Here is a 14,106-nt window from a genome sequence, read left to right on the forward strand (position 1 = left end):
TAGGTTCACTCCTTAAATGGCTGCAACACCCAGGTCTGGGCCAACCCGGAGCCAGGGACTCTGTTGTGATCTCCCACGTGAATGCCAGAGCCCAAGTAGTCCAACTTTCACTGTTGTCTCATGCGCACTAGCAGGGAGCTGGTTTGGAAACGGGGCAGTGGGGTCGTGAAGTAGCCCTCCATTTGAGAATGTCAGCACTGTAAACCACAATTTAATCCATGGTGATCCAAAACACCTGCCCCAGCAGGGTTCTTTTCCTTGTGGGCTATCTTAGGGAGTTTCACACAAGACATCCTCAGCAAACACTTCATAAATAAATGAATAATAATTCTGCAAGTCAAGCTGATATCTTAATTGGCAAAGATTATGTGCTACATGGCAACAGCAGAAAATCCAAGAAACAAGTTTCCAGGGGTGAGGAACATTTTGTTTCCCCAAAGGTCACTCAGCCACACAAAATTATCAGCTTAGAAATAAGTCTGTCATGGTTATTCAATTTTGAGTCCCACCTGTAGTTACTTTGGTAGGGTCAAATGACTTCCGTGGGTCTTACGCAGCCCACAGGCCGGACATTCCCCATTCCTAGTTTAAACACACATGGGTTTACTTTATTTTGGGTAACAAGATGTTGAGAATTCAGCAGAGCAGGGGGCTGGAAGGCAGGTCAGCAGCATGAGCAGAGCTTCCTTCTGTGTCCTGCTGTGCATTCCAGGCATTTGTTCCCACACCCTCACTGCGCCTCCAGACATCAATTCCACATTCCTGGCAGGCAGAGGACCTAAGAACCCAAAAACATCCCTCCCTAGGGCTTCTTTATTCCCAAAGTTTACCTATTTACTTTTAGTTATTTAAAAGGCAGAGTGATAGAACTTCCACTCATGATTTCATTGCCTCCACAGCCACGGTAGCCAGGAATGGGTCAAGCCAAAGCCAGGATCTCCCTGAAGAGTGGCAGGGGACGCAGTCACTGAACCATCACCACTGCCTTCTAGGCTATTCAGCAGCAGGAAGCAGCAGCAGCAATGGAGGTGGGACAAGCTCCTAGGCTCTCCAGCAGAGGATGCAGGCGGCCCCATCTGCTGCCAATGCCCAGCCCAGGTTCTGCGACACAGGGCCAACCTGTCTGAAACACAGCTAAAGGACAAGGGGGAAAGAAGGGGATGTCGGAAATACATTTTTGATGAAGCCATATACATTTAATGTGGCAGAGTTTATGTCTGACTTAATTACGTTTTAATAAAAGGAATAAAAGTAACCTGAACTAACAAATAATACAGATCTTGGTTTTTAACATCAGTCTCCAAAGAAAGGGAAGCAAGATTCCAGGAGAAAGGCCTGCAGCTGGAAATACAGTCTGGGGCATTTTGGAGAGCCAGAAAATAAGGATACAAACACACACACACACACACACAATCTTGTTGATGGGGTATATCGAGGGGGAACAGGAGGCAAATGAAACAGCTCCTAATGGCCCAAATTAGAACAATTTGAGACATATGATAAAGAAGGTTTGGATGAAAACCCCAACATATAAAATAAATCTCCAAGAATGGATAAAGAGTATGCAGCTTAGAAGGCTTAGAACATTAAGATTAACCCTGATCACAGCAAGAGCACTGCAGTTGATGACAATTAATTATTTATTTCAAAATGGGTAGTAGAGGGTACTATGTTCGCAACAATGCCATGATACATGTTCTTGATGGCATACATGCCAATTACTCTGAGATGATCATCAAATTGTATGCATGCATTGAAATATTACACTGTATCTTATAAAAAGGTGCTATTCCATCGTCGAAAATGCACTTAAAGTCTTTGAAAATATATCTCCATTAGTTCATTCCAATATGAGTAAGTAAACACACAGGGGAGAACAGACAAATCTCCTGTGCTGAGAAATTCCAGCTACTTGAATCACTTCCTCAAGGAAGTCCATCCTACCTCCCCAGTCTGCAAGTGCAGACAGTGCGAGGAAACTTCCTTCCAAGGGCAGCGGGCGGGAGGTGGGTGACTAACCCACACTGGCTCAGCTGGGGACCCAGGGGAAAATCAACACTGATGAGTCACCTTGACACAGCGTGTCCTTGATAAGACATCAAGGATGAGCATGACACTTTACTTTCATAGCCATCCTTCTGAAGACTCACATCCCCAGACTAATGGCGAGAGAAACATTCGACAAGTTCCAACAGAGAGAAGCTCTACAAAGCATATGCTAGGGCACCAGAAAATCGTCATGGGTATCAAGAAAAAAGAAGCATCAGAGAAACTGCTGTGGCCAAGACGAGTGTCAGGAGATCTGAAAATTAAATGTTAATGTGGTATCCTGGATGGGATCCTGGAATAGAAACAAAAAGGACACAGGCAAAAACTAAGGAAATGGGAGTCAGCTATGGACCTTTGCTAACGATAAGGTGCCATACTACTGTCAGATGTTAATAACAGCAAAATAAGTCCATGTTGGGGAGGGACTATAAGAATTCCCTGTATCATCCTCTCAAGTTTTTGTACAAATGTAAAACTTCTCTTTAAAAATCTATTTTATTTTGGGCCTGGCATGATGGCTCAATTGGCTAATCTTCCACCTCAGAGCACCAGCATCTCATGTGGATGACGGCTCATGTCTCAGCTGTTCCACCTCCCATCCAGCTCCCTGCTGGCGGCCTGGGAAAGTAGTGGAGGACAGCCAAAGCCTTGGATCCCAGCACCCACATGGGAGACCTGGAAGAAGATCTTGGATCCTGGCTTCAGATTGGCTCAGCTCTGGCTATTGTGGTCATATGGGGAGTGAAGCAGTGAATGGGAAGATCTCTGTTTCTCCTTTTCTCTGTAAATCTGACTTTCCAATAAAAATAAATACATCTTACAAGAAGAATACGTAGCAGACAAGTATTTTTTTCCTCAAACTCTAATTTTCAAAAATGCAAGAGCTGTCTTTAATGCCACCATCCTATTTATACTTGGAGGTTTTTGTCATTTTCCTTTATGGGAATGTTTATTCACACAGACAACAGGTATACGGTTTTTCTTATTACCTGTAAAATCAGAAAGACAGCTTTTTAAAATCTTCTCTAATGCTGCCATCTGCCAATGAAGATGCTAGTTTCAGAGCCACCCAAATATGCACCTGTACAGCTACTCAGTTCCTCCCCACTCCCCTATCTCCCACCCTGCCTTTCACACACAGACATACTTAGATGTCACCACAAAAGTTACATTCTCTGGGAAATTCTACCTGGTTCCTGGAGCAGGGTAAGTGCCCTGACAGACCCTTGCATACCTGCCTATACAACTCCTTCCTAGCAGTCAACACATTGTAGACAAATAATTAATTGAGAAGTTAGTTACTGGGTTTTTTTTAAGATTTATTTTTATTATTTTTTTATTGGAAAGGCGGATATACAGAGAGGAGAGACAGAGAGGAAGATCTTCCGTCCGATGATTCACTCCCCAAGTGAGCGCAACGGCCGATGCTATGCTAATCTGAAGCCAGGAGCTTTGGGCTGTCCTCGACTGCTTTCCCGGGCCACAGGCAGGGAGCTGGATGGGAAGCGGGGCTGCCGGGCTAGAACCGGCGTCCATATGGGATCCCAGGCATGCAAGGCGAGGACCTTAACCACTTGCGCCATCACGCCAGGCCCGAAGTTAGTTACTGTTAATGTCTGTCTTCCGACTACAATATATGTTTCTTACATTATTCATACAGGTTCCCCAGCATGGTGCCTTCACACAGCAAGAAATCAGCGAATAGTAATGGAACAAATGAATGGAGGATGTGCATACAAAGTGAGGTTGTCACACAGCTATGGAAAAATGGACAATCTATCTCAGCAAAACAGCAAAATGAAAAACAATGTGCACAGCAAAATTTCTATGTTTTTGTTTCAATGGTAACAATAGGCTGCTTGTGCACAGGAAGACAAGAAGAACATTATATAAACAGTTCCTAGAAGCAAACTTCGGATGAGAGCTTTCAAGCCAGGTTTCCCACTTGGGTAGCAGGGACCAACGCACTTGAGCCATTACTTGCTGCCTCCCAGGGCATGCATCGTCAAGAAACTGGAATTGGCAGCAGAGCCAGGCCTCGAGCAGGTACTCTGCTGTGGGCATGCCAAGAAGCCTTTTAACTACTGTGCCAAGAGCTCATCTTCCTTTCAGTTTGTAATGGAAATATTTATTTTTGTTTGCCATTGTAAAGAAAAGTCTCTTTTTTTTATGCCCCATTTCATCCTCATATTTGTTCTTCACATAGACAGCCCTTGGCTGCTGAAGAAATGGCACAGACACAGACTGACACGCATGTGGTCTCAAGACTGGGTAGGAAGAGAAGAGTGTGGCCAGTTGGCCCTCAGTCCTCCATGGTTCAGCAACAAGCTCTTACAGCCGAGATAATATATGTTCAAATGAACCAAACCCATGATGTTACAGGGCAAAAGTTATCACACCATCCAACAACATAATGGGACCTGGGACAGATAACTGAATAGAGGCTGGTATATTTACTCTAAAGGGATATGGTAAGAATGAGACATACTATTTTATAGGTGGGATCCATTCAAAAGCTCCTTTATGAATTTAATAAACACGGATCAACATCACAAAACCCACTCTCTCTCTTTGCAGCTTTCTATTACAGCAGGCATGATAGGCCCCCTTCCCAAAGGTCCCCTAGAAGCCTAATTGCCAACAGGTGCTCTGCACCAATAACCCATCAGTGAGAGGTAAAAGCCTTGGCAAATTCTGAAGAATGCCACTAGATGCAAGAGCAATCATCACTGGTATAATACTAGAAAAATTTTTCAAACTACTCATTCATTTGAAAGCTAAAATTGAGAGAGAGAGAAAGAGAGGAGAAACAGATCTTCATTAGCTGGTTCCCTACCCAAATGGTCACAATGGCCAGGAGCTTCTTCCAAGCCTCCTACATAGGTGGCAGAGGGCCCAAGGACTTGGGCCATCTTCTGTTCCTTTCCCAAACACATCAGCAGAGAGCTGCATTGGAAATGGTACCCATATGAGATGCCACCACTACACGAGGCAGTTTAACCCCACCATGTCTTAGTGCCAAGTATTTGGAAACTTAATAGCTACTCCGATCTAACAGCTAGTAATAGCTTATCGTTCAAAATAAATCTAACTTTTAAACTATTCTCACATACACAAAAAAGAGAGATAGGAAATCATTACAGGCTTATGAGCAGCTGCAACTCTGGCAAATGGAGGATAATTAACAATTTGTCTCTCTCTATATTTATATATTTAATATATATATTAAAGCTTAAGAAACAAGCTTGTTGAAAATCTCAAATATAATGCAAAATCAGTGTATACTGATTAACCAAAGATTAACTACCAATTGAGACCTCCTTGCACCTTTTCTGTTATGTCACTGCTAACTAGAAGTTCTACTCTTAGTCTCTATTCCCTAGTATTGTGGCCACCATTAAGAAAAATTTCAAGCCTTGTCCAGTAGCCTAGTAGCTAAAATCCTTGTCTGGCATGTGCCGGAATCCCATATGGGCACTAGTTTATAACCCAGATGCTCCACTTTCCTTTCAGCTTCCTGCTTGTAGCCTGGGAAACAGATGAGGATTGCCCAAAGTTTTGGGACCCTACACCCATGTGGGAGACCCAGAAGAAGCTCCTGGCTTCTGGCTTTGGATTGGCTCCACTCTGGCTGTTGTGGTCACCTGGGGAGTGAACCAGCGGATGGAAGATCTTTCTGTCTGTCTCTCCTTCTCTCTGTAAATCTGACTTTCCAATAAAAAATAAATAAATCTTTCAATAAAAAGAAAGAAAAGTCATCTCATGTAATAAAATCCAAAGCATTTAGATAATAAAACACCTATCTCATTATAATTATTTGCATATATAGCTGTCTCTCTATAAGAGAACATAAAAAATAAAACACTGTCTTACACACTTTTTATCCTTAGTGTTGAACATAATGCTTGCACAAAGTAGACCCTGGGGAAAAGCTTATTACACTTTCAGGGGTGTGCATCTGGTGCAGCAGCTAAGATGCTGCTTGCAATGCGCACACGATCACATCAGCCCAGAGTGCCTGGGCTCAAGTGCCAGCCCTATTCCCGTATTCAGCTTCCTGGTAACACATACCATGGCAGGCAGCAGGTGAAGGCTCAAGTAGCTGAGACCCTACCACCCATATGGAAGAATCATATTCAATTCCTAGCTCCTGGCTTTCGGCTGGCCCAGTTCTGGCTGCTATATGCACTGCGAGAGAAACACATTTTTCAGTGACTGTGTGGATGGAAGATTTTCATATCTTTCTGCCTTGATGCCCACATCCCATATCAGAGTTTCTGCTCCGAGGCCCAGCTACTACATGTCTGATCCAGCTTCCTGCTGGCATACCCTGGTTGGCAGCAGGAGATGGTCCATGTAACTTGGAAGACCGGGATGTAGTTCCAGGCTCCTCCCTACGGCCTTGCCTAGTGTTGGCCACTGCTGGCATTTGGAGAGAGAACAAGCAGACGGAATGTCTCTCCTCATCAGTCTCTCTCTGCCTTTCAAATTACATACAAATAAACAGAAGAGCCCACAACAAAACAAAAATGGCTCTTCATGAAGAACTATAACAAATCTTTCCAAATTTGAAATGCTTCTCGTTAGAAAGAATTTTAACAATCTCTGCAAAACCCTCTAGAAAGAAAAATTTCACTGTCTACTGGAATTTTACTTTCAAGCTTTTCTTAACAAAATAGAATAGACTATCAAAACCAACAATGTCAGCCTCTGCAGCTCTCTGCTTTTGCTCTCTGGGAGTTAAATGACATTGACACCAGCTTGTTGGGCGTCTTATTTCTTTCTGACAAAGTTTAAGTCTTGAGAGGCGGACAATGAAATCCTCAAGGGCAGAAAGCATGTCTCATTTATCTCTGTATTTCTAGTTCCTGGTGATGGCACAGCAGCTCAATAAATGTTTGCTGAGTAAATGCATTATTAAATTGATTCACAGCATATTTTTCATAGTGGCTAAAAATACTTTCCAGGATTGTACCCATGATCCATGCAGAAAAATTCTGAAATTTCTGTACCACTAATCTTCATAAGGTAAACCGATGTTAGGCAGTAATGTATCAAATTTAATTCAGTTCTTAGGTTCCATGTAGAGTGAAATCTTAATAACAGAAAAGCAAACAAAAAGCCAGCAAGGTCATATTCTCTGAAAATCCTTCCCTGTGTGTGACCATGGCAGTCAGGTGAAGCTGGGCTGCCAGGTGCTTTCCTGGAGAAAGGACGAGTGAGCCGCAAAAGGGCCACTTAAGAGCTAGGCACAGTCAACCTTCTTGTAGTCTACACTTTCACGGTAAATTAAAGTCTAAAAGAAAGCAATAACTTAATATTTTAGATATGGTATTTAAAAAATGTTTGCGGGTCCCTGCACAGCAGCCTAGTGGCTAATGTCCTAGTCTTGAAAGCGCCAGGATCCCATATGGGCACTGGTTCTGTTTATCTGTACACTTAAATGTGTCCTTACCCTATTCTGCCATCTTGACTCTCCCTCTGAGTGCTGGTTCTAAATCTTGCTGCCCCACTTCCCATCCAGCTCCCTGCTTGTGGCCTGAAAAAGAAGCTGAGGATGGCCCAAAGCTTTGGGACCCTGCACCCACGTGGGAGACCTGGAAGAGCTCCTGGCTTCGGATCGGCGCAGCTCTGGCTGTTGCAGTTACTTGGGGAGTGAATCAGCAGATGGAAGATCTTTCTCTCTCTTTCTCTCTCTCTTTCTGTCTCTCTCTGTCTGTCTGTCTCTCTCTCTCTCTCTCTCTCTCTCTATCTATATTTATATATATATCTGGCTTTGCAATAAAAATAAATCTTTTTTAAAAAAAGATGTTTGTGAGAGCTCTGAATTTACTTTGTCTCTGAAACATACAAACAGATTTTTCTCAGCTTATGAACAAAATGATGCTCTTTTCTAACTGAGAGCTGAAAATCCTTTTGTGTCCTCCTTGCTGCGGTCTTAAACCTGTGCCGCACAGGGACTAAGATTCTTTGATATGGACTGAATTCACCTGCAAATGCACTCAACACATTTTAGTTAAGTTATATAAACCAAGTTTTGAAGAATGGATTAAGGTTGCATTTTTTTTTAAGCTACAAATATAAGGTAATGGCACGAATGTAACAGATACTTGGCACAAGTTATAATTCTTAAAAAATAAACTAGAGTCACAGACTAAGCTTACTAACATAGCTTAGAAAATAAGCATCACAGAATTTCAATCTGTGTAGTAAATGCTCTAAACTGTAAGAACTAACTGGTCTCAAAATATTCTTCAATGGCTACAGGCAATAATACCTCCCCATGTGCTGAGCCATTTTCACCACACCTCGGGAGCACTTAGCATCCACTCTGGCCTCCCCCACACACGCAGATCCATCTTGGACCTGGAGAGTGACATGATGCGCTCCAGCATTAGTGGCCTATTGGCTTTCCTAAAGGAGATTCCCAAAAGCATAAACGACAGGCACTTTCAACCTCTTTCACGATGACACAACTGCAATACCCTGGGTCCCAGTGAGCATTTCACACTGAACTTTTAAACTCAGACAAACAAAAGACACAAAACATTTCAAAAGGAAACAGAGATGCCAGAATCACTTAAAAGCAAAATTACAATCCATTTTCTGCTGCCATAAACGAAACTAGGGGCTAAACAGCTAATTGTTGACTCTTAGTCGTCTAGTCTCAATCTGCATTCTTCCATCTGATGCCAGCATTCCCTTGAGGTAAGGAATATTCTTCTCATCAGAGAGACTCCTGGCATTGTAACTTTAACTAAAAACATTCTTGGCTCCTGGATCTAAAAACCTACTAACGCTGGAAGGACAACTCCCCAAGTGTTACAAGACAGTTCTGAAACTCACACTTCCTCATTGTCTCCAACACAGAACCAATCAGGGTCAGTATTCTAGATATTATTCTATTTAAGGAGCTTTTGACACATGGGAAGGATTAAAACAAAAATCAAGTGACAAACAAGCTCATGCTATAGGCAGAAAACATGAACTGCATTTTGAACATTTTCAGAGATTGAGAGAGGCAGAAGAATCTCAATAGGGTATATCATTATTTGCCTCAAGCAAACACATTAACAATAGACTACATCCAAAAATATTGATCATAATATGACATGGCCATTATTTAAAGCAAGGCTTCAGAATACACACAGAAAATCCAAATGTTTCCAATGTGGCTTTTAGTTTTCTACAGTAATTAAAAATACTACTGAACAATTATACTTTGAAAAGACCAAAGAGTTGTCATGTAGATTTTAGAAACAAGAAAATAACTAAAGGTTTTCAAAGTAAACTTAGTGACATGTTCCCAGACAATTACCAACACAATGGCAATTGTGTTGGTGTTTTAATAACTACAGAGCCACATATTTGGACCGTAGGCTAAACTAGTCACTCTTCTCATTGAATTACAGCTCCATATTAGGTAAATCATTGTTGGGACAAGAGTATATTTAAACTGAAACCAGTCCATCAAATAAAGAAATAACCCAATGAATCATTGTAAGTTCCTATGCCATTAAGATAAAAACGCCAGTGTGGCTCCAATGTATTCTAGACATCTGTGTGCATTCATCTTTCCTACTTCAGTAAGGGTAGATAATTTACAAAACAAAGCTCATTTTATAACATATACAAACATGTGACACTGACCAACACTAAGCATTACTACAATATTACATCAACAATAACAAAGCAGACTAAAATCATAATAGATATTCCTTTTTACAGAAAAGAAAAACTAGGCATAAGTTATTGTTAGATTCTTTGATACAAACCTTAAAAACTAAAAATACTAAATAAGATGTAAAAAGAAAAACAACTACAGGCATGATACATTTTCCTTTTGATATCAGAGACCATTAAAGAGACTAGGAAAAATACATAGCATCATAAAAGTAAACATAAAATAGTAGAATTAAGGAGAGTACTCACACTTGGAAGATTTAAACACTAAATGGTACATTTGGCAGAGCAAAACAAAAGAAAGATCTCTTGGTCCATGCACCTCAGAGCAACAGTCCACGCGACCTGAAGGATGTTTCAATACACTAACGACAACGGCTCAGCTCCCCATACTACTTCAGGACCACTGCTCAGCAGTCCCATAGGAGACAACTCCAATCTGATAATGGATCCTTCACTCTCCAGTAACAAGGCACAGGATCACTTTACAATATACCACATGGGTTTTAATCCATCGATTGGCCTACCAGCATGTAGAGTCTTTAAAAAGCTTTCCAGATATGTTCCTCAACCTTGTTTCAATGGAAAGAAAAAAGCACATCTACATTATAGAGTTCTAAAAATTAGAGATGAATTATACAGAGCTTGTAACACAAAGATTTTATAAGGTATCTGGCAATTACATATTTTAAATACACTATAAGACTGTACAGTAAACATCTTTTAAAAGCATGAAAAATGCAAGACCTCAATTAAAGATCTGACTTGATGTAGCCAAATTTAATAACTGATATCCCTTTCATTCAACATTAAATGCATCATTCATTAAAAAATTAAAATTATAACAAATCCACCAAATTTTCTGTGTACCAAGGAAGACAGATTTGAAATACAGGAACTAGAAGGAAGTAATGTTTCTTGGTTGCTCCCTCCCGCCCCACCCCCCTTTTTTAAGATGTATTTATTTTTATTGGAAAGGCAGGTATACAGAGAGGAGGAGAGACAGAGAGGAGGATCTTCCGTCCAATGATTTACTCCCCAAGTAACTGCAACAGGCAGAACTGTGCCAATCCGAGCCTAGGAGCCAGGCGCTCCTCCAGGTCTCCCATGCAGGTGCAGGGTCCCAAGGCTTTGGGCTGTCCCTGACTGCTTCCCCAGGCCATAAGCAGGGAGCTGGATGGGAAGTGGAACTGCTGGAATTAGAACAGGTTCCCAAATGATTTCCCGGCACATTCAAGGTGAGGACTCTAGCTGCTGGGTGCCGGTGCTGGGGCCTGGCTGCTCTCTTACCCTAGGCAGAGCACTAGAGGATCATCACAGATGGTCTGGCTGAGGACACAGAGTCTAACCGGGAAGCAGCTACTCAGTGGAAGTGCTGGGATTAGGCTGTGTGTGTGTGTGTGTGTGTGTGTGTGTGTGTGTGTGTGTGTGTGTGTGTTGGTTGCCAAATGCTCCTTTCTTCCCACAGGGCTACACACAATTCACAAAAAAAAAGTCATTATGAAATCTGGAAGGCATAAACACTGCAGGAAGACAGTTGTGTTTGAAACGAAGGAAAGTCTTCCATTCCGAGCAAGCAGTGACAAAGCAGTTAAGCCGACCAGAGAGAAGTGCATCAAACACATACAATGTTTACTTGCCACACACCAGCCTCTGTAGGTGTGGAAAGATAAGGGGACTCAGACAGCAGACAGTTCAGGCACAAAATTTCTCTATTTTCATGCAAAACAACTTGTATCGATATTCAATTAATGAACTGAAACTCAGCCAGCATGTCATAAAGTAATTTTGCTGCTTATAGAATAAGTGACCTCTTAACTGTACAACTGACTTGTAAAAAGGAAGATAAGGAACCAGAACTACATTTTGCACTGCTCAGATCACCTGGAGAGGTTCTCCTTACAGCAAAGTCCCAGCATGCCCATGTACAGGCTGAGGTACAGCAGAAAACCATGCCAATCAAAGCAAAGGCTGTCACTCTTGACGAACAGTAGCCTACATTATGCTTAGTGGGTTCCAGACATTTACAGCCTCATCTGAGTTTCATTTCCCCTTCTCACCAACCTGGACCACTGTATGTCTCCTCTAGGTTACAGTGATCAGGCTTATAAATGTCCTAATAGCTGATACAACCAAGCAAATCAAACTGATTCAGGCACAAGAGAAGACGCAGTGTATTCTAATGATACCCACAAAAGGTGTCAGGGCATCAGCTGGGTAACACGTCATCTCTTGCAAGGATGGTCTGACTCTTCAGCTGAAACGTGCTGAGTTTTCATCATTGAGTTATTTCAAATTATTGATGTGGTAAGAACAGACCATGAAAGTCTAAGTGTACCTTTATAGCACTGAATTTGTTGTGTAGTTTACTTGTCACACATGCACGTGCACACCAATAACAGTGAAAATGCTGGATACAGTCCTCATTCACTTGAAAAAAAAAAAAAGGTATAATTTCCCCCTCAAATTCACCAGTGAGTTAACTAACTTGGTTATAATTCAAGCATTTGGCCTACTCAAGCTACTCTGTGCGCCAGAAGACACAAGGGAGTGCCTGTCACTACGAAAGAAGAAACCCAATTCCTAAAATTTGAAATGCATGAAATATTTGCAAAGTTTTTAAAAAATGCCACAACAGAATTCAATTTTTTTTTCAGATTTTAAAACAATTATTTAATATATGAAAAACACAGTCTGTATAAGGAAAACAAAAAACAAGTAGTAATCCCACCAATAGAAGTAAGTATGAACATGTGATTCGATTATTTAGTATTTATTTGTCTTTGCAAATCGAGAATCAAACCAATTTACACAGCTGGGTCCCAGCTACGAACAAAACTCCAGGGGTTGTCACGGCAACCTCTCAACTCAGCCCTCAGCTTCCAGGCCTTATCCTTCAATCTCCAACACATCAAACAGCCCCAACGGCTGCTTGGGATCACACTATTCCATTGAGAAAAGGCAAAGGTGCTCACAAAATTTGAAAGTCACTCATTTCTACCCACCGAGTTCTGCCTCTTTTCCTGTTTCCCACACATTCTCCGATGTCCCTGTAACAGTGAGGCTGACCCTAACTGTTGACCTGTGTACCTTTCTGGGGAACGGGGTTCCTCCCCAAGAAGGCCCTTTCCCCTCCGCCATCAACACCACTCTCTTCCTCCCTGACCTGCCTGGTCACTCTTTCTCTGCATCACACTTTCTCCAAAGCACTTAACACAATTGATACACAATTTGTTTACTGTTCTGTCTCCACTGATGAAAATGTAAGTTCTGGGGCAGGTGCCGAGTCACAGCAAGCTCGGATCAGTGCCACTTGAAGTCCTGGCTCCTCTGCCTCTTCTCCAGCTCCCTCCTCAAGCACCCCAGAGAGGAACACAGCAAGGCTCACATACTGAGCACCTGCCACCTGGTGGGAGACCCCACTGGAGTTCTAGGCTACTGCCTTCAGCTTCGCCCAGTCTTGGTTATTGTGGCTGCTGGGGAAGTGAGCTAGTGGAGTGGAAGGTAGTACTTTTTCTCACTGACTCTGTTGTTCTTTTAAATAAATACATCTTACCAGAATATAAGTGCCATGGAGGCCAATAAATGGCACTGTTCAATTCATCCTCCACTCAGTGTTCTCTCTCTGGAAGTCCTAGGACAATGTCTGGAGAGAGAGAGAGAGAGAGTGTTTGACAGTGAATAGCTAAATTCACTTGCCTGAGTGAGTACTTGATCTCAGTTGCTGTCATTTCTGTTTATCTGGAATCAATACTGATGCTGTACAACGCTCCACTATAGACATTTATAGCACATTTAATGTAGTTTCTATGCTGAATACTTAGTTTGTTTCTAAATTTACAGCATCATTTTTTTTAAAGCTTTGTTTTATTGTTATTAGAAAGGCAGATATAGAGAGGGAGAGACAAAGATCTTCCGTCTACTGATTCATTCCCCAAGTGACTGCAATTGCCAGAGCTAAGCCAATCTGAAGCCAAGAGCCCACCCCCCGCCCCAGCTCTCCCATGCAAATGCAGCGTCCCAAGGCTTTGGGCCGTCCTCCACTGCTTTCCCAGGCTGCAAGCAGAGAGCTGGATGGGAAGTGGGGCTACTGGGATTAGAACCAGCTTCCATATGGGATCCTGGTACATGCTAAGACGAGGACTTTAGCTGCTAGGCTACTATGCTGGGCCCATAATGTCCCTGTACACACGGCATACTTGTATATCTTTGAATATGTATCTTGTTGCACAGTTCTAGAAATTTTTCTACAGTAAATTATTTTTCAAAAATGTTGAGTCACAAGGCATTTAGATTGTGAATGCTTTTGACACTTTTTCAAACTGGCCCAGAGACTGGCTCTTCAGTTTATTCCACAATTAGTAAGAAAACATT

At 42.1% G+C, this 14,106-nt stretch overlaps 1 protein-coding gene across 2 annotated transcripts in view; it reads right to left on the minus strand.

The window, feature by feature from the left end:
- PEAK1 (pseudopodium enriched atypical kinase 1) overlaps positions 1 to 14,106 on the minus strand; it is a 294,399-nt gene that overhangs the window by 186,739 nt on the left and 93,554 nt on the right. Inside the window, exon 3 of one of the 2 annotated variants that reach the window (XM_040969690.1) lies at positions 13,289 to 13,378. The exons of the other annotated variant lie outside the window; for it this stretch is intronic. The gene's annotated coding sequence lies outside the window, so the exon portion shown is untranslated. The remainder of the gene's footprint in view (positions 1 to 13,288; positions 13,379 to 14,106) is intronic. 2 annotated transcript variants of the gene reach the window in all.

This window comes from Ochotona curzoniae, unplaced genomic scaffold (assembly GCF_017591425.1).
Source record: "Ochotona curzoniae isolate NIBS_2020 unplaced genomic scaffold, NIBS_Ocur_1.0 scaffold_4701, whole genome shotgun sequence".
NCBI classification, from domain to species: domain Eukaryota; kingdom Metazoa; phylum Chordata; class Mammalia; order Lagomorpha; family Ochotonidae; genus Ochotona; species Ochotona curzoniae.